The following is a 26184-nucleotide window of genomic DNA, read 5'->3' as shown; positions in this document are numbered from 1 at the left end:
TCTTCTGACTTGCTAAATGGATACGAAACATGACTTGAGGAAATATCATTAATGAATATTTGACCTGCTTTCCAGCCTTTATTTAATATATGGTGTTCTTGCTGATTTCTAACCTTACATAGACACACATTGACTTGACTATCAGCACATCACAAGTTGTGAGTGGAATGAAACAGCATTTTTGTCAAAATCTCCCATTCTCTTGGAGTGGAAAAAGCATATCGGTTGGTTTGCTCAGTCAATATGGATTTATCTCCTGAGCAACTATTTTTGTAGGATGATGAATGAAGAAAAAAATATGTAGGGGTATTGCTCTGCAATTCTTTGCATTCAGGGGGAATCTTTCAATGCTCTGAAACTGAGCTACTGAATTGCCTTAAATGTGATGTTCTCTGTCAAATAAGCTAAGACTGAATAGCCTCACACTGATATTGAAAGTTATACTATTTCCAAACACATAGAACATTTTGCATGCTGGAGAATTGTATGGGAAGAGCTTTAGCACATTAGAGCAAAATGTTTTATACATCTAGTGTGATCATGTAATCTGTCATCATGTATCAAGTTATACTTGGGGTCATATGGGAGCATTTCAGACTCATATTGATCATTAAGATGGCCAGTAACAATACAGCAGGTGTCACTCGCCCTTTGCTTGGCATTTACTTCTGATTAAGTTGCTATTAACAGGAATTCACTGGCAATGGAAAGTGCGGTGAAATGCCCTATCATGGAGGAAGATAGCACTAGAATCTCAACTCCTAATGCATTCTGCTGGAAACAGTATTGCCAATAGACAAGAAATACTCTTTGTTGTTTTTCCCAATTCCTAAAAGAGTTTGATGAGAGTTCTGATGGTTTGAACAGGCTGATGCCTCCTTAGAAATCCCACAAGTGGATATTCACACCTTGATGATATGACTACTTCACTAGCATCTTCTTCTTTCAGCTGCTCCGTTAGGGATCACCACAGCGGATCAACTGTTTCCATTTATTCCTGTCCTCTGCATCTTGCTCTGTCACACCAACCACCTGCATGTCCTCTCTCACCACATCCATAAACCTTATCTTAGGCCTTCCTCTTTTCCTGTTACTTGGCAGCTTCATCCTTAGCATCTTTTTCCCAATATACTCTGCATCCCTCATCAGCACATGTCCAAACCAACGTAATCTTGCCTCTCTGGCTTTGTCTCCAAACCTTCCAACCTGGGCTGACCCTCTAATGTACTTATTCCTAATCCTGTCCATCCTCATCACACCCAGTGCAAATCTTAACATCTTTAACTCTGTCACGTCAAGCTCTGACTCCTGCTTTTTTGTCAATGCCACTGTCTCCAACCCATATAACATAGCTGGTCTCACTACCCTCCTGTAGACCTTCCCTTTCACTCTTACTGGTACTCGTCTGTCACAAATCACTCCTGACACTCTTCTCCACCCACTCCATCCTGCCTGTACTCTCTTCTTCACCTCTCTTCCACACTCCCCATTACTCTGAACTGTTGATCTCAAGTATTTAAAGTCATCCACCTTCACCACCTCTACTCCCTGCATCCTCACCATTCCTCTATCCTCCCTCTCATTCACACACATATATTCTGTCTTAGTCCTCCTGACCTTCATTCCTCTTCTCTCTAGAGCATATCTCCACCTCTCCAGGGTCTCCTCCACCTGTACCCTACTCTCACTACAGATCACAATGTCATCTGCAAACATCATAGTCCACGGGGACTCCTGTCTGATCTCATCTGTCAACCTGTCCATCACCATTGCAAATAAGAAAGGTCTCCGAGCTGATCCTTGAAGTAATCCCACCTCCACCTTAAACGCATCTGTCACTCCCATCACAGACCTCACCACTGTCACACTACCCTCTACATATCCTACACCACTCTTACATACTTCTCTGACACTCCTGACTTCCTCATACAATAACACAACTCCTCTCTAGGCACCCTGTCATATGCTTCCTCTAAGTCCACAAAGACACAATGCAACTCCTTCAGTTGTGACTACTTCACTAGCATAGTCTTCTTTTTTATTTTACCTGCTTGAAGTGGATTTACTGGGGGTTCCTGGACATTTATGATCCAACTGCAGCAGAGGGAGTTAGTTCATCATCCCCTTCCTGTCAAGGTTGATATTTATTTCTTTGAATTTTGTTATTTACTTTAATTAATTTTTAACTGGTTAAGTCTACTAGGCACAACTGCTTCTTTTCATTTATTACCCAGAAGCACTATCTGGTTAAGTGGCTTTCTCACACAATGCAATCAAATACAGCACTACAGGATGACAATAATCATTAGTGTTATAATACCGTACCATACTTTTCCTAAGAATAAAAACATGATGTCAACATTATTGTCTTTTAATACATTTTTTTAACCTGTTACTGGGCCAACTTACTCACGTAAATGCTATTTTCTCTGTTAGAAGGTAGCTGGCTTCTATACACAAATTACAAATTGAGCTGACTATAAATTTTCAATAATTTATGGCAGATAAAATGTCTTACTTCTTTGGGAGGTACTATTCTTCATCAGAAAATGACCTCCTGAAGAGTATCTAAGACAAGATTATAGACTGGTGATTGAAGCAGATTGGATGGGACCATTCTTCACCTGCCCCTTAGAGGCACTACTGCATTGAATTTCTTCCTAAATGAAATCCAGGCAACAGTGAACAATACCATCATCTTGGAGACTTCAGCTACATTTGTGGAAGTCCATCTCATGGTCCATGTACAGTGCACTTCAAATATTGTAGTTATAGACACACTTTTCTACCCAGCCAACCATATGTCTCACAGATATTCATGAATGCTTTGGGAGTTGTATACCTTCACAGCAATTAGCTAGGCACTAATGCAGAGCTGGCTAGGATGGCTCCAAGACACTGTGGGACAAATCTATGTTAGTAACCCAAAGACTCAATACTGACCAGTAAGTAGGGCATTGGAATATCTAGTTTAAAAGGTTCAGAATGACTGGTCAGCAGGGACTTGTCCATCTTGTAGGAAAGGGTTAGCCCTTTCCATAGCTGGGGTGACTCCTGCTGATAGCTGGATGGAATGCACACACTATATGGCATCAAACCACACACAAGGTACAAGTAATGCTTTGTTATGTAGCATGGGTCAGTATATGTATGAATTATAAATGTGTCTAGGGCCCACAGTTGCAGTCCCCACATTGGTTTCATTTACAGCATATGGCCATAGGCATTGATGAACAATATAGTAGACAGTTTTAATCTCCTAGTAAGGATCTCCCAAATACAATTGTCCCCTGGTCTACAAGGGTAAGCATTACACTAGGGAAGAGAGGACTTCTTGAAGATGTAATGATGGTCAAACTGCTACTGTAGGTAAGAAGCATACAGTAAATAATGCACAAGAAACTGTTTTGTGAATTATTCAAATGAGATTAATGCCATTTTGGTTATGACTTTTCTATGAGGTTCAGTAGCTTAGGAGTTTATTAATATGTGTGATAATGCAGGAGCATACCCCCATGTAGGTGGAAGATATGAGGACTTCTTCCTGACAAAATGTATTATTTGAAAGTGAGCTTTACATTTTTATATATTTGGATGACAATTTATTTTTCAGAAACATTCAGAGGTCTCTGCACTACAATCACTATCTTCAGCAATATTACTAAAATGGGAGGAACTGACATTGTACCAACATTTATATAATTTAAAAATGCTCAAAAAGAGGTATATATTGCTAGAAAAGTCCATTCTCAAGGAACTCCCCATTATGATATACTTCTTTGAGGAGTATTCTCTTCCAGTGTCTCATTTCTACAAATAAATTAATCTTCAAACAAACATATGGACCTTCCAGTGGAGCCTGCATTACTTAATGACTGAATTAACTGCCACATATGACTTTCCAGATGGTCCCTATTTGGTTTTCAAATAGATCTTTAGACCCCATGTTCAAGAAGCTAATTAGTTTAATGGCTGCCTTTACAGTGGTCCTGCAATCTTGTTTTATATAATTCACTCCCTCTGTTAACAACTTTTGCCCTCCTTTGTTCCACTCCTATCTTTCCTCATCCCTTACTAATCCACTTCTCTGACCCTGACCATTTCTGTTTACTTCTGGTACCCTTTCCTTTACTATGTGTCTTCCATTTTAACCTGGTCCCCACCTGTTATTTCTTCATGACCCTATTTACTATGCACTATTGCTACTGCCTTTGCTGATCTATTCCTTTGACTGTCTTTTGTAATTTGTACTTATACATTATTGTAGAATTTAAATGCTGTGCACTGTAGTTTTAAACAGATAAATAAATATATATATATATATATATATATATATATATATACACACACACACACACACACACACACACACACACACACACACACACATACACACACATATATATCACTTACTAACATGAATAGTGACATCCTGAAGAAATATATATATATCTATATATATATATATATAGATATATGTGTGTGTATATATATATATATATATATATATATATATATATATATATATATATATATATATATATATATATATATATATTTATTAACTCAGAGATCATACAATCCCCGGGGAAAGGGAATATTCCCTTAACCAGAGACTGTTGAGCTTGCATACATGTCGACTATCTGTATATTCAACCAAATGCAGTCTGTCAAACACATGTCAATTAAACTTCCTGTTGACCGAACCACAATACTAAATATACATGCATATGGCATAGTATTTTGATGATCAAAAGTTGACAACTGGTTAGGTGACATGCTTTGCTTGACAGAAACAGATGGTCGACACATGTGAGGGAGGTCAACAATTCCGGGTAGAGAAATATTCCTCTTCACTAGGGATTGTGCAGTCTTAGTTGCCATATTTAATTGGCAAGAGGTGTGTGTATGCAGCACCACACTTGGGCGGTGTTTGGTGGATACTTGCTTTTTATTTTGCATGTTCAGAGATCAGGCCTTAAAGCATGCACAGTGACCTGTTGATGTTTTATTGTCAATGTTAATGTATTGATGTTTTGGATATAGGTATTTCATCCACTGAATCAAGACGATTACATCTATCTATCAATCTATCTATCTATCTATCTATCTATCTATCTATCTATCTATCTATCTATCTATTTACTGACATTTGATTACTGGGAAAGTATGACTGGGTAGACATTTTCAGTGAAGGCCCAGGAAGAAAAGCTCCAAATTATTACAAAACATTTTAAGAACAATAATTTTGCAATCTTTATAAAACAAAAACATTTGCAATTTAAATAATTATAACAAATTTAGATGTAATATGAAAACATTGGTTAAGAACTGATGCAAGGTATATGACAATCATTTAATACTTATATACATTTTAGACAATTTGTAGAGAAATTAAAGGTAAGTTAGTCTAATACAAATAGGAACTGCAATATGAAGTGAGGGAGAAACAGGTTTATAGTATATTTAGAGAGAAAGTCAGGGAAGAGGATTAGACAGCAGTAAAGAAGTAAGTAAAGAAGGGAGAGTAAGGAGGTATAAAGAATGAAAAGGTACCTGTTCACATTTAGGGATAAAGATTTTAGCTAAAAAGTCTATCAGAGTGGTTTTGAAAGATAGGTGGGAGGGTATAGACCTGATGAATACAAGTAAGAAGTTCCAAGCCTTAGAAACTTTATACAAGTACATACAATGCCCAGCAGACAGGAGTTTTTGGTCAGTGGATAGTAATGACTGACTGGAAACATAGCTGTGTAGAATGTTTTTAGTGCTGGACAGGCAGATGGATGCTGGATAATTTTATAGGTGGTAAGAAGTTGTGTATATGTTAGTTGATGTGTCAGTTCTAACCAATTTAGGCTTTCCAGTGTTATGCAGTGATGGGTTCAAAAAGGGGTAGCACATTTAGCAACTGTGTTATAGCATTGTTCAAGTTTTAATTTTTGTAAAGCCTGGAGTTTAGTAAGGATAGAAGTCCCATAAAGAAGTGTGAGAAGAGGTAGGTAGTGGCAAGCATAGTTTTAGTTGCATCAGTGAGAAAATGTTTGAGTTTGTAAAGCATCTGTCGTTTTCGATGAGTTTTTCTTATGCATTTTTATATGCAGGTTGATTGTAAGACTATTATCCACTATCACCCCCTAATAGTTTGTTATAAGAAGTGACTTCAGTGGTTGTATTATCAAGAGAAGGACTTTAAATTTTGTGTTTTCATGAGAGCAGTATTTGGGGAAAAAAGTAGTAGTTCAGTCTTTTTTAGGTAGAACATGAGTTATGAGTTACAAAGCCGTGTTTCACTGGCTGTTAAAGCTTCCTGAGTAATTTTTTGGAGGTGTAACATTGTCAGATGTGCAAATGAGAGTGGAATCACCAGTGTATTGTATTAGGGTAGGCTGCTGTATGGATGAATAGAGGGTACTGGTGAAAATGTTAAAGAGGATGAGACTAAGGATAGAGCCTTGCGGTTCCACCAGTGGTGACTGGGAGGTAAGGAGGGAGCATGGAGTGCCATTTTACTGAGTGATACCTATATGACAGGTAGCATTTGAACTACAGAAGGGAGGCCTAGTGAGGCCGTTTGAAGTAGAAGTTTGCTGTGACAAACTGAGTCGAAAGCTTTAAACAAGTCTAGAAATATCCATGAAAAAAGTCACAAAACCAACTAAGAAAGTACAAAGGAAAGCACCTGCAGTGGAATTAAGTACATATGTTTATTCAAACATTTAGCTGTTTCATCTGTCAAATGATAGACTTTTTCAGAATAACAAGAAAGAAAAAAGTGCCAGCTTTTATAACAATTTAAAACCAATCTGACTAATACTTTAATTAAGACAAATTAACTTTTAAATGCTTTTAAATCTCCCCTTCCTTAAATAACACCTGACATTCACAAACAGCCTCTCTGTCATTTGAAATAAATTTTTTTAACACATTAAAAACATTGAAAAACAATAAATACAATCAAATTGATTTTATTTTCAAATAACTTGCTATAGAAATAAATTCATTTAGACTAGGGGTGTTCCCTGCATTGCATCTTAACTGCCATTTTACTCCTTTATACTCAAGGTATAAGTCCAATGGTCCACCCCTTGGTCCTATATTAACACTGTCAATGACATCAAATTTAAAAGAATGTGATGGAAAACTTTTTATGTGCTTATATAAGGCATTGTGTTCATCTTTTTTGCCAATATCATATACATGTTGATAAATTATATTCCTAAATTGCCTAAGGGTTTTGCCAATGTAAAATCCTTTACATTGTTGGTGTTTTGCCATGTAAATGACCCCTTTGGTGTCAAATGATATTTCCTTTTCAATTTTATGATTCCATATCCATCAATGTAAACCTCAGAATCTTCTAAAATATTCCTACACTGGGAACAGTGGCCCCATTTAATCATTCTCCCCTCTATTCCATCATTTGATGTTCTTTCCATCATAGATTTAAAACACACATCATTTTAATATACTATAATGAGTTTTTCTCCCACTTTTTCAATGTAGTCTTGTTCTACACCAAATATGGCCCAATTCTTATATATAATGTCTTGTATACCCTCAAAATGTATACTATATGGAAGTATAAGGGCTTGTCTGTAGGTCTGTAGGTGAGCTTGAGATTTATATTTTTGTCAGTTTCTCCAGCTTTGTCTCTTTTATACATTAATTGTCTACTAGAAGGGGATAGTCAGGGTGATTGGGTACATTTAATTCCCCTTTTTCTTATAGGAGCAAGGCTATTGAGAATGTCAAGAAATATTGTATTACATTTTAGAACAGCTGTCCAGTGGTAGGGAATAGAGGATGGACAAATTAATGTTATTAAGGATGTCATTAAAGATCTTGGAATTGACATTTGAGAGGTTATGGCAGTCTTTATAAAGGTGCTGTTTGATATGGTGAGTTGCTGGTCTCTGAACATACGTGGGAGGGTGATCACTGAGGGAGTCTGGGACGGTTTTTGGACAGTCATTCAGGTCTGGATTTAAGAGAAGGATCCAGTCTAGTGTAGTTCCAGTATTACTACTTTTGTTGAAGTGAACATGGGAAGTTATATATAGAGGGATACTAGTGCAATGATAGTCTGATGCGAAGGTTTGCCATTTTTCCAGTTTTGTGTCAGCTATAGCTTTTATCTCTCTTTATTATTTTAATTCTTAATTCTTTGCAACTTATTTATACCTAACATTTCAGATTATTACTTAGACTTAGACCTATTTGTCTTTTATTTTTCTTCTTCATTTTCTTCAAGTGGTCAACTATATATATATATATATATATATATATATATATATATATAGGTTTACTACCAAAATTTTGATTGCACATCACTGACTCCAAATGTGGAATGTCTGAACTCCGAATGCTGCAAATGTCGAACACTGATATTCTGGAATGCTAAATCTTGCCCCCTCTTGACCCATGGTAGCACTTGTTTCTAGGCCCAAAACCAGAAGTGAATGCCGAAGTTCAGTGTTTTTTCTGAGATATGAAATTTAGACATTCCAGTTTTCGCAAATTTCATTTGATAATACTACAGAACAGTGATGTACCCAGTGGATATACATCCAGTATTTATAAGGAAAAGACCTACTCTAACACCTTTCTTCATTATACCAACTTACACCCCCACCATCAAAAAAGAAAAGGGCAGCTCGTGAGGGCAGCAAGGATGGATTCTTTAGACTCACAGTTTGAAGAAGAGTACAATAACTTGGTGGGAATTTTTGTCAGGAGAGGATATCCAAAACCTCTTCTTCAGGAATTAACAAGAGAAATATACAGTAAACGAACAGCAGGACCTTTCAGACCTATTTTAAATACTTCACCTGTAGGCTTACATCTTATACACAATCTTCTAAGTTGGATGGAACACAATATAACGTTAGCCCAACCACTAGCTTTATTACATGTTTTAGGAGTGATTCTAAAAAACGTAAGTGGATTTCAAACAAAAACTGGGGTACTATGTGTGATGACATTCTAGTTAAAGACAAAGTAGGTGAATGGCCCAGTATAGTATGCCATAGGGGTTTTTAACTACCCTGGAGAATATGACAAGCAACAATACCAGCAACATACATAATAACAGTCTTATCCCCACTATGAAAAAATGTGGGTATTGCCCATATTGTAAATATATTTTTACCGGTGACTCTTTTAACATCTATGAAAGGAGTATTGTATAAAGGGTAGATACAAATGTGAGTCCAAGGGAGTTGCATATGTAGGATTATGCCAGCCCTGCCCATGTTTTCATATAGGCAAAACAGAATGTAGATTATGGGACCAGATTTATGAACATAAATATGATATAAAAAGAATACATCTGAATAATGCATTAGAAAAGAATTGTTCAAATGTACTCTAACCACCATTTCAAATACTTAGTTATAGAGAAGGTCAATATCAGTATGGGAGGGTGTCCATGGACAATGGTTTTAGAAGAAAAAGAGTTATTCTGGCAGCTACTTTTAAATGCTTGCAACTAGCTATGCTTGAATGATTACTGCTCAATCAGCTGTATTTTAAAGCATAAAACTTTAACCAGATAAAGCACTATTATTATTATTTCCATTTGGGTATATTTACATGTCAATAATCTCAATGAGAATTTATTTGTATTTTCAATTATTTTGATAAACAACCAAACAAACAGAGCAAAAGCATGGTAATAAAGTAAGTAAATATGTATACAAACAAACCAGCCAGGCAGTTGGTAGGCTAAGACACCATATACACTTTATTAAAAAAGACAGGAAAAAAAAGGATAAGCGCTTTCTCGTCTAAACAAGGTGCTTCCTCAGATCCAATTAAAAACACAGTTTAAAACACATTTAAATACTAATGCTGTCATTCAGGCAGTTAAATACACACAGGGTTCTCATAATAGCTTTGGCCTTTCAACTGTGCATTTCAGAATCAATGACATTGTCCAAATGACAATCCCAAGCTTTTATTTATTGTTTTCGCTATTGTGGACCCCACTTACAGCCCTTCTATGCCTCCAAACCTGGAGAAAGTGGGAATCCTTGTTTTGTCCCCCTCCCTGATATTAAGGACTCCAATATCCCCTGCTGACCAACACTTCCTGTTCCAAAATTGTATACCTTGCTTTTGCCTGTCTTATTAATCTTTCTCCAAACCTTCTCCACCATGGTTGTTCATAGACATGACCATGTTACTGAATGAAATGTTTTTTGCAGGTGAAAGAAAATGATTCTACTGTGTCAATCTAATTTTTTCTCTCCTCCCTACATGTTGTTTACTACTGTCCATTAATTGTCTGCCCTCTGTCTGTCTCTCACAAATACACTCTGCCCTCCACTATGGCACTTGATAACGTTTCTGGGTCTAACTTGTCCCCCCTTTCAGACAGATAGAAAGACAGAGTGGCAGAGATTACTAGATAGATAGATAGACAGACAGATAGATAGACAGATAGATAGATAGATAGATAGATAGATAGATAGATAGATAGATAGATAAAAATGAAACAGGCAGGCTAACAACTTAAGCAGCCAACAGTTTCTGTGAAACTTCAAACTGAGCAAAAATTAAAGACTGCTTTACAGAAAACTTCTGAATGTACATAATAACTGTTACTCTTTGCTGTGTTTAAGCAAATCTAAGTGTGAGCCATTGCTGCAAATGGTTGACTGCATTAGGTTAGACAAATCATTCTGTTTTGAAATGCATGGGTAACTTTTGCATATCATTAAATATATCTTTCTAAATTTGTTTAGTCTATCTCGTGCAATATTATATATATATATATATATATATATATATATATATATATATATATATATACTGCTTATTTTCAAACCACCTTAGACATATATTGCTGCATACTTTTATTATTTTAATAACGTTTTAGCTGAAAAAGTGCTTTTGAACCAGACTATCTTAATCAATAAAACAAAAACAATGTGTCTCTGTGTAATTCATATATCAGGCATATTTGAGATGTTGAGGTTCAAAACAGAACCTCCTAATGTCATAGTCTCAAAAAACTAGAAAAACAAACACAGCATAGAAAATTTATTAACATTTATATAAAGTGTTGCAGTCATGCATATCATTAACTATCACTGGGCAGGCAACTTCACAAAGGGTTATTCACAAACTCAAAAAATATTAAGTCTGGAGATGCAATGACCCAGCTTGATCTGCTGTAAATGCAGAATTGATTGGAAACAATCATAAATTATTCTACACATGGCCTTATGGCACAGAGAGATAAAGCCCTGATAGCACCCAGATGACTCATGTTTGACCAGAAAAATGGCACGTGGAAGGATGAGGAAGTATGAGACTGAAGACTGATGCTGGCTCACTCATCCTGGGGGTAAGTAGGGCTGCCTAGGAGGAGAGAACAACAGCAGTAAGAGCCTGGTAAGCTCCATACTGTAAGCTGTATACCACTTAGTCGGGAGGTTGCCCATAGACGGAAGCACATATGCACATTGGAAAGTCAGCCTTTGCAGAACTTGAAAGGCTGACATAGGTTAAGCCACACTCCCCTGAAGCAGTATGATGCTGCAACAGTGTTTGTGAGCTACTCACAGGCCCTAGATATGGGTGGAGTTGAGCCTGGGGGAGGCTAAGATGGATCTGATAGACACAGTGAATGAAAACAGGAGCAGGTGGTGTTTGGTGGTCTGCTGTAACAAGGTAGGTAGTTAGGTAAGCAAAATATTCTCTGGGATGCAACAAACCTTGAAACACATTTTCAAAGGCATGCTGCAGCTTCTTGGCCTCAACACAGCACAACATAGGTTCATAGGTTCATAGGTTCAGATATTACTGAGCACCAAAATCACCATAATGAGTATCACAAAGCACCAAAAGTACAAAAATAAATGACTGCCAAGGTCTAGCTTTATTCAGAAACTGTAGTAGTATTTAAAAATGTAACATTACCTGTAAACATATTCCTCCAGAGTTAAGGAGAAAGAAAAATGCAATAGGGAAAAGGCCCAAATTAGCGACTTTTTAAATGCTGGTAGCATTAATTTAGGACTTCTTAAAGTAATTCCAGTTTTTGGATGGATGGAGCAAAGGTCTGGGAACATGTAAGGACCATCCCTGAAAAATGTGGACAATTGAGTGGTATAATTCTTGCCTCATTTCTGGAATGCCATTATATTCATATAGAGGCCCAAGTTGCAGCACTTAATGATATGCTAATGAAGCTTTTGATACATATACAGCATAACTGCTTGAGAGAGTGTAGGGAATGATTGTTTTTGACATTGTTCTCTTTTCTGTACCATACCACCAACACAAGGTTTTCCACCTCTCCATCATGCTCTGTTTTCTACTGTACCAGTGAAGTCAGCATTTCTGTTTCTGATGTCACATGTTCCAACAACATTTCAGTGGATCAGGTTGTCAGATTTAGGTTTTGAATTGAAGAAGACTGGATTAAAAACAAATATGAGAATGAAGGATAGTAAGGCAGAAGGAAGGTCAGAAAGAGAATAGATGAAGTGGAAGGTACAGCAGAATTAGGAAGGCATCAGGAATTGATAAGGGCTTATGATTTATTGGTGGTAACAGAAAAAAGAAACAAACACAAAAAGAATTTTCAAAAGCAGTTGTGGGGTATCGCCAAATAATGTACAGATAAAGATGGAATGACAGGATGGGGTATGGTAGTGTAGCTTTGAATTATTTTGTTAGTTGAGCAACAAAGGTAGTCAAGTTTCTCATTCCTTCTCCTTCATTCTTTCCCCTTTGACCCCTAAAAGGAAGATGAAGAAAACAAAATTTGTAGAGCAAAAGATAAAAAAAAAGAAGAAAAAGCAAACCAAGTGTCTGTAGTTCTTGGAAGTTAAGATGGTTGCTCAGATTATGGTGGCATAACATAATAGAAAAATCAAATTTAGAAAGGAAAATGAGAGAACACAGAGGGAGTGAATCTTAAGGGTGCTTACATTCTACCATCTGCCAATGGAAAAGGACAGAAAAGGAAGTTACAATGTAGAAACATTCTATATTATATCATTGTTTACCACTTAAGTGTTAAGCAGTAGTACTCCGTATTGTGGTATAAAGTCTCATTTTCTAAACATAAAAGTTTATTTACGGTATGAAACCTTTCTTATCCACATATTTATTTATTTTTGCTTTACTTACCATGTCAGATCATAACGTTTCATGACTCAAATAATTCATGATTAGCAGAGAGGAGTTTGGAGATGATCAAATAGAGCAATGACATGGTTGCTTTGGAGATGGAGTGAAAAAAAAGGAAAACCAGCAGGTTAACAAGAGAACAGTCCATTCATTAAAAGCTTTAGTTGAAGACAGAAAGCAAGCATAAAGTGTACCCTAATAACAACAGATGACTCAGATGGAGGAAAGGCTCCATGAGGATCAGAGATGGCACACAATGCTGCCAATATAATTTGGATTGATTGGATGATTATAGATATTTGTTCATGGATTCTTTAGCCCAGGTAGGGACACAAAGACTAATGGCTAAAGTACACTTTTTGACATTGAGCCAGGCAGGGGCCTCAGTATTGTACATGTAGCTGAAAGGGAAATTCTTGTAGTGTCTCAGCAGGTAGAAACAAGCCAGTGGGATGCACGTTGAACCTCTCTCAAATGTATATTGTATGAGAGAACAGACACAGGTTTATTGATGCCCGATGTGGCTGCTGGGGTGGGGAGTTCTGAGACTCAGCTTGGTTTAATCCAATAAAGCACAGTATATTAGTATGGCTGTCAGAGAAACCATGGAAAGGGGTTTACTAGGATCTGTTTGATTTATTAGAGTTAAGAGAATTGTTCAGCAGGATAAGTCCAGGGCTAAAGGCATTATAGCAGTGCTTGCCACTTTGGGAAAGTGTAAAAAACAGTTCCACTATCAAAAATTGACTTAGGATGACTAAAGTCTAGATTGCATATATCTTAAAGTCATAACAATTGAGAAAAAAACTGCAGCATCCTATCTTTATGCTCTCATATTTTCACATTATTTGGCATGCACTAAAGATGAAGAGTGGCCAAGCCTGGTTGATTTATGAACAGAGCTTTACATGGCTGATGGTATAAGACAAATCTTTGTGATGGGATGTTAGGCAAGCCACCACTTAGCTGTGTGCTATATTAGATAATTCTCAAACAACAGAAAGGTAGGAGGACACTAATGATGCGACTAGTCCTTGTGTGTCCTTTAACTCTGCAAAGTACATCTGAATGACTTGTACATTTGTACATACCTGTGTAACTTGTGGAAGGTCCTGCTCGGGTATGACATGTTTTAAAAGTTAAGGAATTGTAGACCTCCAATCATCAGTTGGGGGGCAGGTTCAGCTAGGCTGGGGAGGTTTTGGTAATGATTTACAGAGTAGATGTAGGTTTTTTTTAGGGAGGTAATTCAAGTCCATCATTATGGGGGGGTATAGAGAGTCTGTGAAACCGAAACTTGTTGAATGGCATGACCTCCAGAGATGTCTGCAGGATTACACAGAAAAATAGCTAAAAGAGGCATTCATACATGGTTTTAGGTGGGGTATTTTATATGCTGACCTACCCATTACAGGTTGTATGGAAAAAAGCTTTGCAGTTAATGAGATAGGAGAAAGAAATTATCAGGGCCTTGTTGGATAAAAATATTAAAGAAGAAAGAGTGGTGGGTCAGTTTGAAGAATGATTATTTGATTGCTTTAATATTTCCCCATTATGACTGGTGTCCAGTAAAATAATTTGTGATGTTCATTAAACATTTTAAATTGTGAAGTTTTTCTTAAATCAAGTATTTGGCTATTACAAGAACAAATAACATATTTTCTTTGACTGGGCAAGGTCTTTAATGTATTTTGGACTGTTACATCATTATTTCATGTTTATAACATGGATACACTTATAAACTGCATAGATTATATGTAAGCACCTCATTACTATAAAAAATGTAATGGGACTCAAATTTCAAAAAGACATTATATAATGGATTAAAGTTATATTTAATCCAATATGCAGGATAATGCAGATAGGTACTGTTGTATTTCTTTCAAAATTCAAATGCTTCAACTTACCCTTTTACATTGCTCAAAAATATAATACATTCAAATGAATGTGTCCAATTGCACAAAACTGATTATTGTCATACTCATATGGTACATATTGCCTGATTATTTCCTTATTGTACATACTGTAATGCCTGCAATCAAAATTGCAAATTAGCCGAAATAATAAGAAAGTAAATTTAAAAATAAACATATTAAATTCTCTTGTTTTCTCTTTACAGAGGTGCACAGCATGATAAAAACGAGACTGATTTGAAATGACAGTATTGTTATTACTGGCAAAAGCCTTTCAGATTTTAACTGCATTAAATTCTTAGCATCATTAAACTGATTGTTGCTGTATTATAATCTGGAATTGATTGTTAAAATATCACTTATTACACTTCTCAATAGTTTTGAAGTCTACAAACCTGTCATTTTTTTAAAGAGACAATATGGTCAAATGGTTAAAGGCTCTTCAAGCTGCTTGTATTACAAAATGGAAAGTTGTGATTGCAATTCACATTTAAAGTCTCTCTGTATTTATGTCTAAAGCAAAAACAGAGGCCTAGTGGTTACATTCTCAGCTGGAGACATAATAAGAGATGTTTCAATGTTTGTTGTTATTATCTGATGTCTGTAAATATGGCAGTCTGTCTCCTGAGGCTTGTCTTCAGAACTGTATGCTATATGTTCAAACTTGCTATATGTTGGCCAGTATTAACAGAAACTTCTGTTGATAATCAGTTTTGTATCTTCAGGTCCTACTTTGGCCTCCTAATCCTCATGAAAGTGCAGGGACTAAAAAAAATCAATATTACAAGCATTGCCTTAAGAAATAATAAAATGTAAACATTCCTGGATATCCTTAGGTTTTCATTGCTCGACGTACTTACATGTAACTTGTCCTCAAGAAGCTTCCACAGGCAACATCTGCAAAAATGAAAGATGAGGAGGTACGGCTTGAGGGAGACATGGAGCACCTCTGTTGTGATTTGATATTTAAAATAAATGTAGACGGACATACATCTTCAAAATAAGTTCAACGTGAGACAGCAGTAAGAAGACATTTGAAATGTTTCTTAAATGTATCAGCCTCCACATTGTTAGCAATATATTAAACATATCTTGATGTATATGTTTGTTTAAGTGAGTTTTTTTATCTGTAACACCTGTGTACACACACACACACACACACACACACACACACACACACACACACACACACACACACACACACACACATAACTCACACTAACTCATTTAAACAAGGTGAGCAAGAGAGTAGCATTTCAAAGCATCACCAAATCCTACCTGTTAGAGTGAAGAAATCACAGCCATAGAATCCTGTTGAATCATGCAGCATTGAACACAAAGGCAGACACATAGAACTGAGGTGTGGATAAGAACAGTACCAATGTATACTAAGGAAAATTAAATCGTTGCAAGCAGGGATTTATTCTACAGCATTAAGCATTATCATTGATTGGCTATTTCTCTATGGAAATAATACTAAATATGATTCCCCTGATGATTTGACAAAAAAATGCACCTAACATGTTTTGTTTTAGCAATTTCTTATGCAAAGTCAAATTTCAGTGCTGAAGTTATAAATCTAAGTAAAATAAAGATACTAATCCTGTATATGCAGTCATTCCCAGAATGCCACATGAAAAGGAATCAGCAAAGGAATTCCATTTATATATTTATAATGAAATAAAAATACCATTTAGGCTTTGCTATATAATCTTTGAAAGAGTTAGAAAACATTTTGTTCTGGGGTAGTATTTGTCTAATAATGTAGACCCTAGCACAAGTAAAATAAAAACAGTGCAATAAAAGTGAGACATGCATTTAGCATAAGATACTAAAGTCACCTAATTCTGAACTATTTTATAGTTTTTCAGATTTTTTTCACATGCATATGAAATTAAGTAGATAAACCTAATTTTAACTTTTTTACCAATTCTTAAAAGTTAAGTTATATTTAGAGTTGAAGATTTAATTTACTTATAAGTGAAATATTACTTTTATGTATTATTAATTAGTTAATTTAACTAATAAACATTGTGAATATGATGTATAGTAAAACAGACTTGTGCTGGATAAAATGGAAGGAGAGAGGGTACTGCTGCTATTCAAATCCAGCATTACAATTTTGCAACCCAGAACTATACTTAATCACAGTCATTGTCAGATACCTTTATTATGATATACTATTTAAATACAATTTAGTTATGTGTTTGTCTTTTTGGCAATATAAACCCAAGATATCTGATTAAAGTATTAACAATTTCCAGACTTAGCTGAGTACTCGGTTACTGATATTATTAAAAACTTTGATCTTTTGTAAAGAGTAACTGGAAAATAAATAATTAAGCAGGAAAAGTACAAGTTATTTTTCATGATTTCTTTTAGCCAATTAACTCATTAAAGAAAAAATCAACTTACATCCTCTTCACAAATGTTATTCATTAGTAAAATACATATAAACATTTAATTCTTAATTTTTATGTCCGGTACTTAAGCTGTTAAAAGTGAATTACTAGGTATTGACCATTTGTAGGGCAATAATCAGGGGCGGCTCGTCCTATCGGACTGCCGGACTGCAGCCCTCCCACCTAAAAAAAAACAAAAAAATATCTGTAAAACAAAAAATTCATGAGCCCCGATCACCTTCTCCAGACTGCCTTACCAGCAGTCCGGATAGGGATAAACAGGTACCCAGCAATCATTGCTGTGAGATACCAGGATTCTGTGCGGTGGCGACCGCACCGCACAGAGGAGATCCAGACTGCTTCAGCCGCAGTCAGAACCAATGAGAGCACTGAGCTGCTCTCACGGGACTTGTGAGACTTTCAGTGCATGGTGCGTGGGCTTCATGGTTGGAAACAGGTTGCTTCGGTCACTGGGCTGGTAGGTGAAGGAGCAAAGGGTGTGTGTGGATTGCTTCATGTGTTCATTCTGTTGCAGGGGTCGCTGATCGCTGGATTTCGTTTGGTGGATTACTTGGGCTGGTAGGAGGTCGCTGAAGGAGTTGATGGCTGGATTTTAGTACCAGGCGGGTGTGTTCGTTCGATGGATTACCTGGGCTGGCTGGTAGGAGGTCACTGATCGCTGGATTACTTGGGCTGGCTGGTAGGAGGTCACTGATCGCTGGATTACATGGGCTGGTAGGAGGTCACTGAAGAGAGGTGTGTGTGTGTGTGTGTGTGTGTGTGTGTGTGTGTGTGTGTGTGTGTGTGTGTGCGTGTGTGTGTGTGTGTGTGTGTGTGTGTGTGTGTGTGTGTGTGTGTACTTCATCTTATATCCAGGAGGTGTGAGATGGGAGTTGGATGTTGTCTTGCTGCCATTTATAATTGGTCTGGATTTTGTTCCTTGCACACTACATCTTTTTGACAAACTAGCCCTGCATGCAGAACATACAGTGTCTGTAATGTCAAACCAAATGTTCCTATGTGGACATGTCGCTATGACCCATGCTGGCCAAAAATGTATCCACCTAGGATTAACTTCTTGGATTTCATTAGAGGCCCCTCTTCCCATTGGGACATCCCATTTCTTCCTTCCTGCCAAAATAGGAGAGCCAGCATTCAGTTATTCACTCATACATTATATGGCCACCCACTCTGGTGCAGGGTCCAGTACTCAGTCCTGGCTCATCTGTTCCATTCTCAAGGCTTAACCTCTGTGTCATTGGAACCAACTCACTGACTGCACATTTAATAGACCCTTACCACACTCTGTTAGACAAAGTGCTCCAGAAGACAAACATCTGACCAAAATCCTTACTTTAAGTCCCAAAAAAAAAATTAATATGCTGAAGACAGTTCTCCTACCCACACCCAGCACTCGCCTTGTACCAACAGAAATGTCCATATTCTGTTATTGCAACATATCCTGTTATCCTCCTTAGTTCTCTCAACATCTGGCAATCGCAATTAATTCCACAAGGGTGATGATCCAGAATGCAGACTCAGCACATCCCTGTGAATCACCGCTGGATAACTGGAATCAAAGACTACACGCTTTTGACCCAACCTAGCCTGAACATTTTTGGCCTATGCTAATTGAAGCATCTAACCTTTCTAACAGTCCATTGAACCTTTGACTCCCCTGTCCCACTCCTGTCTCACCTAGCTTAAAACCTCTCATCACCATAATCAAGGTTTCCCATTACAGTGTGTGTGCGTGTGTGTGTGTGTGTGTAATGCCCCAGTTACTATATACTGGTGGCTAGAGAGAACAAATGGTGGTTTGGGTAGAGATACCCAGGCTTGAACCCTGTACCTTGTATGCAGGTGTTAAGGACCTGAATTCCCTACCCACCACCATTTATAAAAAAAATTGCAGATTTTTGCCTCATATTTGATCTGATCCGTTCCTCATAATATCTGTGGTTTCTAAATGTTGCAATGCTTGATATTTGATGGTGCAGTGGTAGCATTGTTGCCTTACAGCTGAAGGTTCTCAGGTTTCATTCTTTGCTGGGGTGCCTTCTGTGTGGGGTCTGCATCTTCTCCCTGTGTTTGTGTGGATTTGCTTTTGTGTCTTCCTATGTTACTTACAAAGACATGTCTGCATTATTTCTTCCTGGGCCTCTGCTGAAAATAGTTTTTTTGTTCCAAGTCAGATTGTCCTGATTAACAGATGTTAAATAAAATTGACAGGCATTTGAATTTCAGACTTCTGGTTTCTGAATGTTTAATTCCTTACATATTTGATGGAGCAGTGGTAGCATTGTTGCTTTACAACTATAGGTTTTCTGGTTTGATTCTTGGCTGGGGTGCCTTCTGTGTGGAGTCTGCATCTCATGTTTGTGTGGATTTGCTCTGGTGCCCTGCCATTTTACAAAGACATGTGTCTGCAGTATTTCTCCCTGGGCCTCTGCTGAAAATTGTTTTGTTCCGTCAGAAGTAAAATTGACATGCATTTGAATTTCAGACTTCATATTCTTCAGAAAATGCATAGTAACACAACCTTTTATTCTAGCAATTTTGTAAGTTTATAAGATGAATATTTGAAATTTGTCCTTATTTTTGGGACTGTATTACCCCATTATTGGCTTTGTCCAGGTTTTTTGTGCTAAGGTTAACAGCTATGGCAAGAACTGAATTCACTGAATATGTTTTGAGGGCTGTATTCCCTCATTACTGGGTTTGTCCAGGTGTTTTGTGCTAAGAGGTTGACAGCTATGGTGAGAACTGAATTCATTAAATGATAGCCATTTAAGTTTCAGTCTTCCTCTCTTTCACAAAGCAGCTGATTTGGCATAGTGGTATGTTGCTCTGACTCTTTTGCACAGGGACCTTGGCAGTAAAATGTATGGTGGTAACACAGCATTTTATTCTAGCAACTTTCCAAGATTATACAAGCAATGTTTAATGTGTCCCTGGTTTTTGGCCTTTTGACCACCCCCTCCAATAAATTTGGCTTTTTCCAGATTTTTTGTGCTGTGAAGTTGAGATGCAGTTGAGTAGATTTTACAAGGAGCTGAGAGCTGCAGGGGAAGAGAAGTTTAGTGCTGCTTATGCTAAGTCAGCTTGCATTGTTAATAGCACAACAGGTTGTGTACTTGCTTTTGATGCAGAAGGTTGTTGGTTCTACTCCCACAAGGGGTGAATGCTGCTGTACTGAAAAAGTTAAGCTGTTAATTATGAGCCTGTTATCAGTTTGCCATCCATTTCCTATTGCAATATTACTAGCTTATCATTTTTAATGTAATAGATTTATTTAATGTGGAATTATTTAGATGACTTTTTTACTTCTTCAGAGATTGTGCATATTTACTGATAATGGTATGCATATTTACTGATAATGGTGGACTGTAAAATTGTGCATATTTACTGATAATGGTGTACTGTAGAATTGTGCATATTTACTGATAATGGTGGACTGTAGGAATTTGAGTAGACTTATGATGGAAATGTTCTGAACTGGGTAGTTTTGTCATTATGGGTGCATGCATTTTGTTTCATTGTTTACTGGAAAGATGTTCTGAATTGGGCAGTTTTGTCATTATTGGTGCATGCGTTTTGTTTCATTGTTTACTGGAAAAATGTTCAAACCAATAGAAAGGTGTATCAAAGAGCACATGTATGTTTCATATGCAAGGGTCCTATGATTTGAAAACAGCCCAGAATTAATCTTTATCTGCCACTGGCAAAATGTATTATCTTTGAATGTGGGTTTCAATGCTGTTTCAATGAATGTGAGTTTCCAGGGCAGAAAAGTTTTAATGCTAAGTTTGTTTAGCAGATGTCTTAGTGTTTGTGCTGTAAAATGCAAAATAAAACTTTCAAATGAAGTCCAAATCATCATAGAAGTAAATCAGTATGCACATTAGTGTTTATGGTAAATGGAGTGAAATAGCCAAGTAATGGATCATTGAAATGGCTGCAGGGGGAGGCTCCATTCGACCATGATTTTGTGAGGGGGAAGGGCGGCAAACTTAAAGACAGCCCCAGCTGAACTATACCTCCCAACTGTCCAGATTTTCAAAGAATGAATTGATTTTTGCTTCTTATTTTTGGTTTGTACCTCATAAAACTTGTTGTTTTCTGACAAATCATTTAGGAATTAAGTCACTAAATAATGACACACTGAGTTTCAGACTTCATTACCTTCAGAAAAATGCATGCTAAAGTAAGACCTGTTGTTCTATCAACTGTCTCAGTTTATACAAGAGCAATTTTTAGTACTGTTTATATGTTCCCCCAATATATTCGGCCTTGTCCAGATTTATTGAATTAACAGGTTGAGAGGTACATGCAAATAAATTGCTTTATAGAATTAGGCATAGCCAAACCTCTCAACGGTCCCTGATTTTGGCTCAAAATGTTGCTCATCCCCTTAATAATCCCTCCGCAAAATAGCAATTTTGGAAGAAAACATGGAGGGTTTACAATTAAGAAATAACTGTAATTATCAGAGTTATAGATTACTTTTATTTCAGAAATGCATGTAGATTATTTTATTTTGTCATCTGCTCAAGTTAGCAGTACTAATATTAAAGTGTCCCTTCTTTGACAGGTTCCCAGCTGTATTGTGTGGCTATTTTATATTTTTACATCACATTTTTGGACCATTCTTCATAAAATTGTGTTTTGTTTGGCAAATTAATGACAAATCATTAAAGACTAAAGTTAGAAAATAATGACAGATATTTGAGTTTCAGATTTCATACCATTCAGAAAATTCTAAGTTTATAAGAGCAATATTTTAAGAATTGTCCTTATTTTTGGGCCTTTGTCCCACTTCTTTGTATGGCTTTGTCCAGATTTCTTGCTCTGAGGTTGAGAGGTATGACAAATGTATCAGGGCCCTCACAGTCAGCCAGAGACATTTCAAATTGTGACATACTTGATGCACCCCACTCCCCCATGTAGTGACTCTGGATGTGTCGAAGCAAGGCAAGGAGTAGTTATGCAGTATAAATGTGCAGAGTATCCCCCCCCCCATCCAAGGTAGACACAAGTACTAGAGTGGCTTTTCATCTGTCCTTGCTTTTTGCAGAATGGTCTGGTTTCAGTCATATTTTTTGTACTGTTGATTTATGCTTATTACTCAAAGTGCCTGTTGCTCTGTGTTTAAGTAGCAATACTTTAATGACCATCAGGTAAGCTTGGCTGAGATTGTAAGATGCAAGTAAGCTTTAATAAGCATACTGTTAAAGAACTGCCAACAATGAAAGTCTTTCTGTTGTTGCCATGTAGAGAATACTTAACTAGATAATGTATACGTCTTGGGTATTGAAATGCATATGACAGTATTTGTAATAAAGGACAGGATTACATTATTTTAAGAAGCTCATTACACTTGGAGACTTCCAGTCATCTCTGCAGGCTTTACCCGTAAACTAAACAGAATGCCAATTGTGTGGTCCATAACCTGTACAGTAATCCTTTTAAGCAATGTATCTTGAGCTTATTTCTTGTTTGCTTTTCAGTTTTTACTTTGATCATGTTTTCCCCATGAAACAAGTAGATAGTTGTCAGGCAGCAGGTCTTTTTTTAGATAAGAAACATTTTTACAAGTGGGGGCATCAGAGATTTCTACTTTCAGCATGTTACTTGGTACTTTAATAAAGCTGAATATAAATTATAATTAGAACTGCAGTGCAAGAAGTGGTTTGAGTTGAGTGCTGCTTGTTTTTCTTATACTTGATTTTGACTGGCATTCCATTAATGTATTTAAAAAAGTAATTTATTTTTTCATGCCTCACAACCTTTTTGTTTCCATCTAGATATTAAGTAAGCTGTTATGCAGCCAATGCATTAAAATATTTTTATTCTTCTACACTTCATTTTATCTTGATTGGACTCTCATAATGACGGTTTGGCGCCCCGGGCAGTGTATTTAGTTAGTTTTTGTGGTTTTGAGCATAGCTCCTCCCCTTTCTAGTTGGCCGCACCCCTTCCCATTGACACCACCCATTTAACTGTCTCCTGCAGCTCCCCTTTGATTTGAAGTCACTGGCCGCCACTGGCAATAATGTGTTTTTGTGTTACATCTACTGAGTTATGTTTGCTGCAGGTATATCCATTGCAGAAAATGTAATAATTTTAGTGACAGACTGATGCTTGTTTAGAACTGCCCAGGACAGTCCTTACACCAGACAGCAGCATCATGCAAATGTAAAACATGATATGTTATATGTCATTTCTTATCATTCATAAAAGAAAGTGGATTTTCAGAATAACTGAAGTTTTAAGAGTGTAGCTTCCATGTATATTACAGCATGTGCATGATATATTCAACTGTTTGTTCTGCAATATTTTGGTCATCGGCACATTGGGGTGCATGTCTGAGTGTGTGTGTGTGTGTGTGTGTGTGTGTGTGTGTGTGTGTGTGTGTGTGTGTGTGTGTGTGTGCGTGTGTGTGTGTGAATATGACAGAATAGGCATTTGTTTTCTTTGTTTGTATATGTGCGTTTAGAATATGTTTATGGTTCCATGCACAGCACAGAGAGTCACATATGATTTGTAGTAAATGTATTTGCCACATAAAGTAGGTTGTTACCATTTGTTTGTACTGCCATGCGGCTGGTAGCAACCATGAATGGTATCATGATAAAAGTCATGGCTAACCTCCTAGCTGACATAGCTTAAATGGGTGATCTTTCACCCTATCAATTTAAACTCATTAATCACTGTTCTCCACAGAAAATCTTTGCCATTTCTATTTCTGCACTATTTCCTGTATTCCGTGAGCTGGTGCAGCAATGGGGTAGGTATATATAAAGAGAATTTGCTTTTTATCTGTCTGAACTTTTAACAACATATACATGAACTTAAAGACACAGCTGGAGTCTGAATTACAAACTAAATATCCCTTAAAGGAATAGAATTACATGAAGTTGACTAATGACGTTCTTGTATTTATTAGCTTGTTGATGGCTAAAGATACTGGTCTTTTACTAGAATTCTCTTTATTTTTTTCTAAGGATTTTGCCACTGAATATAGGGAATTGAGATATTTTTTGTCAGCCTTCCTCTGTTCATATAATTCTTCTGTCTTGATTTAATCAAAGGTTTTCTTGAACTGTCCCATGTATCAGTCAGTCATCATATAAACTCAGCAAAACACTTTAACACTATACAGATTTGAATAACTGTGTATTGTGGGCTAAGAAATTATTATGAATATTAAAGATATATAAAAATATATATAGTATATGGGATATGTATATGCTGAGTACAGCTTCACTTTGCCTTATCAAGTTATATCACATTAATGACATTTAATGGTTGATTATTCCAAAACTTAAAAAAAAAATACCCCGAATATTGTGAAGACCTGTGACCCACATCACTCTAACTTTTTAAACAAACTCCAGGTCATTCAAAATAGGGGAAGGGGATAAATAAAACCTCATTGACACAATGATTTGCATCTCAGTGAGTTTACGTTCAGATGAGCTTTAGGATTTTCATAGAAATAGGAATTCCATCATGAATGTTTCACTCAACTGTCCTTAAAAATAAGTTTGGTCATCCCTATTTGCAAGATGGGTAATGCTACAGATCCCAACAACCACAGGCGACTTTATTTTGCAAGTATTGTAGAAAAATGCTATAAAAGAGTTGTATTACAGCTAATAAGATCAACAAATTAATTTGATATTAATCAACATGGCTTCGGAAGCAGATGCTATTATCAACTAAGTTGTTACAATTTTATCTTGACAGAGGCATTATAGTGGATATTGTATATTTAGACATTGTAAAACATGAAACCACGTATGACACCTTGGCAACAGTAAAACTCAATTCTTGCATCATCTCCTGGTTGAGCAACTAATTCTGGGAACATTCTTTCCATGTTAACATTAAGAATTCTATGGCCATACATATTTAACATATACAGCAGCTTCCCAGCGCTTTGACCTGAGTTACTTTCTGTTCAAAAAATTATAATATCAACTACCCCACCTTACAAACAAATATTTCTAGGAAAATTAGTAGATGATCACAGCTATTAATGAGCAATATGATCTTCAGAACTCATTAGATGAAATATTTGTTTGGGTGGAAAACAATTATATATCATTCAACATAAAAAATAAAAGATTTAAATTTCAGTATTAATAATGATCAGTATCTGTATCCACTTAACATTTACTTGTAGTCATACACATCTAACCTTAAACGCTGGGGGTTAAAGCAGGCAACAACTTAAGTTTTATTTTAATGTCAATCTAGTAACTAGATTAAGGTGTAACAAATTAGTTGTTTCTATTCTACAAAAGCCTTCCTTCATACTGTTACTTTAACACATTTTAGGATGCTAATCCCACTGTGAGCATCACTTACAAGGTCACATACTGAGTACTACAGTGCATTCTGCATTTATACAGAGAGTGTTTTTTTTTCACTAAAGCAGTACAAAAATGAAATTACTAATCCCAAAGGCTAACCTTCCTCAGATTATACTATGTTTGTTACAGATTAGGTGGAGTTGAATTGATCTTAGTATTATACGTTTAAGGACCCAATACTATGTGTTACACTTCATATGGAATTTCAAAGCCATACTCCTATGACAAGAGGATACAGCCTTAACCTTCAAGTAGAAAAATGCAACAGTCAGTTAAAAAGAAACTCTTTTCTAAGTAAAAGTCTTCTCACTGCATGGAATAAATTACTGTTACTGCGAGGAG

The sequence above is a fragment of the Protopterus annectens genome, chromosome 14.part0, assembly GCF_019279795.1.
Source record: "Protopterus annectens isolate FY-2018-M chromosome 14.part0, PAN1.0, whole genome shotgun sequence".
NCBI classification, from domain to species: domain Eukaryota; kingdom Metazoa; phylum Chordata; order Ceratodontiformes; family Protopteridae; genus Protopterus; species Protopterus annectens.
Note: the sequence above shows the minus strand (reverse complement) of the source record.